The 5699-nt window shown below is 50.3% G+C and overlaps 1 long non-coding RNA gene across 1 annotated transcript; it reads left to right on the top strand.

The window, feature by feature from the left end:
• Nucleotides 1–201: 201 nt before the first annotated feature.
• On the top strand, nt 202–5427 carry LOC119514574. The gene is made up of 3 exons (XR_005212865.1): nt 202–520; nt 1832–1876; nt 4212–5427. It is a non-coding gene; the product is annotated as an uncharacterized LOC119514574 (long non-coding RNA).
• Nucleotides 5428–5699: the final 272 nt, after the last annotated feature.

Raw genomic sequence — 5699 nt, forward strand, 5'->3', positions numbered from 1 at the left:
TTCATGTACCGCACATACGACGTATTACTCTGTGAGGTTCTCTGGTATCCTTTTCTATTCTATTCCTTCCTTCCTTCCTTCCTTCTTTCCTTCTTTCTCTCTTTCATGACTGGTTGTGGCTCACTAAATGGGCTGCAATTCTGCAGTTTGAAAACTCATCTAGACACTAAACTAGGTGTCTGTACACTCAGAGAACAGGGACCTGGACTCTTCACTCACCGCTGTAGCCCCGGGCATAGCACAGTGCCTGGCACACAGAACGGGCTCCATCAATATTTGTTGAATGACCACACAAATACTTATGAATACGTGAACGAATTACCTACCCCACCCAGACAGGAAAGTGTGGCTTTGATCAGATTCTTCCGTTGCTGAAAAAAATCAGCCCACTTCCTGTGGCTTTGATCTGCAGTCTGAATTCTAAGCTGCCCTGCCTTCGCCAACGGCTCCCACAGCTCATTTCCTGCTTTCTGGGCACCTTATCTCTCTCTCCAAATATTCCTCAGCTTTCCCTTTCCAGGTGAGTGTGTGCTCTGAGTTCCTCCTCTCCATATCTTTGGCACCGGTTGGGGCTGACCTTTTGGGTCAAGTACTTTTCAAGTCCCAGCCCCCCGGGGTGCAGGGAGTTTCTAGGTCAGGTGTGTTGCTGCTCCAGCCTCCCAAGAGGGTGGTCTCCATGACTGATGGTCTGTGGAGCGGGAGGGATGGGGGGAGACATTGATGAAATAACTGCGCAAATGTCTGATCACAGGCTGAGAAAGATGCTACAAAGGAAAAGTTGAGATGTCTTGAGAATGCGTAACAGGGGACCTGCCTCTGGGAGACAGTGGAAGGCTTCCCTTAGAAAGGGCCAACTATCTGAGACCTGGATTAGAATAGGAGTTAGCCAGGCAGAGGGTGAAGGAGAGAGAAAGGGCTTGCAGGTGGAGGAAACTGCAAGTGCAAAGTTCCTGAGGGGGAGCGACAGTGGTTAAGAGGAGCAGGGGAAGCAGCGTGGCTGGTACACAAAGAATGTAGTAGGAGTACGATGAGGCTGGAGGGGTAGCCGGGGGCCAGCCCATGTGTGCCGGGTTAGAGATTTTGGATTTATCCCAAGAGCAGTGGGAAGCAACAGAACATTTGAAGAAGGGCGATGACACTGGGTTTTGAATGGTCCAAGGATGGGGGTTGGGGTGGGGTAGGTGGTGGCCAGGTGAGGAAGCCAGGAGACTGGCTCTGAGCTGCAGCTGCAGTGGAGATGCAGAGAGGTGACCGGCTTTGAGAAATATGCTATTTAGTGGGTAATCTGTACATTGAACACTTTTCAAACACCTACCATGAGCCGGCCCTGTGCTGAGTGCCCTGGGGAGCTAGCGAAGGTGGGCCTGGGCTCTGCCCTCAGGCAGCTCAGTCTTGCTGGGAGGACCCCCCAGCTAGGGGCAGATGCAGCCAGGTTGAAGTGCAGGGCACTGGGGAGGCTCAGGTGGCACAGGCCCCATGGCGTGTCCCCCTAGTGCATAGCCAGAGGCAGGAGCCGGCTCCCCCTAGGAACACTGCTTTAGCTCCAGGCAGAAGAGAAGGCAGGTGCCTCTCCCACCTCCTGCCCACAGCCATTTACTCTCGGACCCAGGGGCTCTGTCTCCACCTGCTCCTGGGAGTAGTGGAATCTGAGGGTGTGAGAGGGCACGGGGGTCTGACCCGCTGGGGCACTGAGCCCACTGGCTCGGGCAGTGCAGGCATCCAGCAGCTCTCGGTTCTCCCTCTGCTCTTCCTGCCTGTGACTCACTTTCCTCGGAAGCCCAGTCTTTCGTAAACCTGCTTACTCACCAGTGTCTCCACCCTCTATCCTCAGGCCCTCGCCCTGCCCTGGAGGAGGGAATCGTGGAAGAGAGTTGGGGTGAGCATGCCTGACCCTCCACCCACTGCCCCAAGTCAGGCCTGGGAGGCTCCCTGAGGACAAGTCTTGTGCCTCTTCCGTCTGGCTGGGAGCTCCCCAAGGACAGGGATGTTTCTTTGCTTTGAGACTGGGGTTCTTGCCAGGCTTGTTGCCAGTAACCTCCCTGCCACCCCTGCATCCTCCCAAAAGGGCTCTGAGGGATCCTCCCTGATGTATGGGATGGGGAGGTGGTGGGTTTGTGGGGGTCCAGCTCCTGCCTCCCTGTCATTCTTCTGGATGCCGAGGATGGCCAGTGGGTCCAGCAGCGCCCGGGTGCTGTGGGTGCTTCCCCATCTGCCCATTTCATGCCATAAAGCCCAGGACCTGTGGCTGTGGCTCTCTGAATGGACTTCAGGCTTCGTGGTCGCCAGGCTGTCGCCAGGAATTGGGTGGGGGTGGCGGGGGTGGCAAGAGTGGGTTGGACTTTGGATTTTCCTGTCTGCCTCTCCTCTATGTCTGGCTCCCTCCTAGGCCTTCTGCCTGGCCTTGGGGTCTACCATGTTACCCATCAACAATGCATGGAGAGCATACGAGGCACCATCTAGTTAGTGGAAGGTCAGGAGAGCAGGCTCCGCTGAGCAGCACCAGGGGCCCCTGTGACAGCCCTGCTGTGGGCCCCCTGGGCTGAGAGCCCGAGGTCACCCAATCGCCCCTGCCTTCCTGCCAGGGAAGGGTTCTTTGCAGCATGGGCTGTGAACGGAAGCAGCCTCCATTCCTTGCTCTGGTCTTAGTACCTTTGGGTGTCCATACGAACCACCTCAGAGTGGGCTGGGGCTTGGTAGACTAGGACACCTGCTGAGGGGTTTAGCAGCTGTGCAGAAGCAGAGACGAGGGAGTTAACTGCCTATATATTCTAAGTGAAATCCCTGACACCAAGTGGATCGGAGATAGCTCCGCAGGTTCAGTTTTACCTGTGAAATACAACAACCACAGGGACCGGGGAGCAGGGGCTGTGGGAAGATCTGAGGACCTCACACATATCCCATAGAAACTCCTTTCTGGAAGGACTGAGGAAAAAAACTCTTGGGAGTAGCATCCACATTGGGCAGGTGGTAAAAGAGAGAAGGTACAGATTCTTGGGTGGGGGTGGGGCTGTGCAGTGGAGATGGGTTAATAGTGTGGCATATTTTTTAATACTTCCAGTAGGAACAGGGGAGGGAGCCCAGGAGCAGTGAAGGCAAAAAAAAAAAAAAAAAAAAAAGCTCTTCTGATCCATCCCCATCTCCTACTGAGGAACCTCCTCCTAGATGTACAGGAAAACCCTTATTATTTAAATATAAGCAGCAAAAAAGGATTGCAAACAAACCCCATACAAAAATATTTGTAAGAAAGAAAGCAGGCTACCAGAACCTCTTTTTAAAACAGAATCTTGCTAGTAAGCATGAACCAATAAAACAGAGAAGTCAAAGCTGATCCAGTTGAAGGGGAGCTGGGGGAGGTGGGCATTGAGGAAAGCAGAAAGTGCCCCAACTGTTCAGCCCCCTCCATCCTCCTGCCTCTGTTCCCCTACCAGCATGCTACATTCCCAGCTACTGTGTAAAACAGGAAGGGAAGTGCCAAGTGGGCAGGGGGCTTGTCTGGACCATGTGGGTGGGCATTGGTTTGGAGCAGAGCAGGAAGAGGCCCCGGGAGGGCTCCCACCCAGGCTGCTGACCGTCGTCCTCATCCCTTCATTCGCCAAGTGCCTTCTCTGGCCAGACCACGAGGAAAGAGCAAGCTGAGCAAGATCCCCCTGGCCAGCTCCGGTCACTTGGTGGCCCAGAAAGGAAAGGGACAAGTGTCAAAGCCTTGTCCAAGGCTCCATTTTTGGGTGGGTTGGGGGAAGTTGGGGTCAACGTCTTCCCTGTGGGAGTCTGGATGGGGAGTCAGCAGGTCGGGGAGAAAGCCCCGGCCATGACTCCTCTACAGCGGTGACACTCCTTTGGGCCTCAGTTTCCCACTTCTCTGCCCTACCAGCCTCGTGTTGCTGGAAGGAGGCTCCAGTGAGGTGGTGGCTGTGAAGACCTTTAAGGTTCTGTAACAAGATGCCCGTGACTGAATTTACTTTCAGCCTGGCTGCCTCGCCTCGCTCCTGCCTTCTGCCCCCCGGGGCCCCCGGCCCACTCTGTTCCTCTCAGTGAGGGACTCCAGGCGTCTTCCTCAGTGTCAGGGCCCCGCTCAGGCCTCACCTGGCCCTGACGGTGCTCCCACCTCCTCGGGATGAGTAGCTCTGTGTGGAATGTCCTCCCATACCGCCAGCTGTAGGAAGCGGGCATGGCTGAGGAAACTCCCTGTGGTCACCTCCCCTTCCCTGCAGGTGCAAACACATACGGATCCTGAGGTATTGAAGAAGAATTTGTCACACCCTGAAAAATGCTCTCCACAAAGCATTCCCTCAAAGCCTGGAGTCACTCACCTCCTTCACTCTGGACATCCCCCCCACTGATGATATTCGTACTTTCAGTTACCATCTCTTCCTCTGCACAGGAGTCAGCGGACATGGGTTCAAGCCCCGGTTCTACCACTTATGAATGGCATGACCTCGGCCAAGTGTTGCTTGCTAAGCTCAGTTTCCTCATCTATAAAATAGGCTTAATGGAGCCAACCTTAAAAGGTTGCTGTGAGGATTAAATGAGATAATACATGTGTGGCAGTTTGAAAATTATTAATATGTGAAAGTTCCTTCTCTTTCATTTGAAAATGTTCAGTCTAAGATGTGATGATTTTATGAAATACAATGGAAACATGAGGAATTACATGCAGTAATTTGTAGTATTCAGCAAGCAACTTCATAGGCCAGCTAGAGAATTTTTCAAATTTGTATTTCTGACTTTAACATATATATGTATTTTTAATTTAAAGCCGTCCCTGACTTGCAATGAGAGGATTTATCAATATTCTTGGTTTATAGTGGAAATTACCATCATAAGACCATGTATAGAATTTAAGGAGAAAACAGCTTGAATTCCTACAACTGCTGGTTGGATCTGAACCAGTCTCCATCGAGCCAGAATCTGTTTCATATCCAAGACCGAGAAAAGCAACATGGAGACAGCCCAGGTTGTCCTGAGAGCAGTTGTCTGAAAAACATCATTGTCCATTTGAGGAAACTGGTTCTTAGATGGTTGTGAATTGGCTTCTTACTTTTAAAAGAATCATTTTCTTCCTGGCTGATCCAGGAGAAAATTGGAATGAAAGGAAGGGGTTGCAGATTTGAGGAATAAAAACAAAGCAAGGTAAAACCTCTTCTCACCTTGCATTGGAAAAACTCTCTCTTCAGCATTTTTAACTTTTGAGTCAAAAGACTCTTACAAATAAGTATAAATGTCATATACATCATTATGAAAATATTATTGCCAAGAGGTAATAAGCCATATATGAATGCCGTGTGCAACTTTAGGGTTTGCACTTCACCTTAAGGTGTTCACCTCCATTCACATCTGTTTACACTATATTTCTGTTTACTAAGTGGGGAGGGGTTTCCTTTATATAGTGCTTCATTGTTAAGTCATCGTTCAGTTCTCAGATATTCTTTTCACACACTAAAACATTTAAAAAAAAAAAGAAAGAGAAGCGTACTCATAATTTTTATTTTGTGTGTGTGTGTGTGTGAGTGTGTTTAAATCAATAAGTAATCTAGGACTAGCATTATGTTTGCTAGCCCTGGCATTTGCTTGATACATAAGGTAAAGAAAGGAATGCTTTAACGTTTTGTACTTTGCTGAAAATTCTTTTTCCCAGGGTCTATAAAACATTAATTTGTTCTTATATTTTACTATTTTTTTTTTTTTGCTCATAATTTTTA

This window comes from Choloepus didactylus, chromosome 18 (genome assembly GCF_015220235.1).
Source record: "Choloepus didactylus isolate mChoDid1 chromosome 18, mChoDid1.pri, whole genome shotgun sequence".
NCBI classification, from domain to species: domain Eukaryota; kingdom Metazoa; phylum Chordata; class Mammalia; order Pilosa; family Megalonychidae; genus Choloepus; species Choloepus didactylus.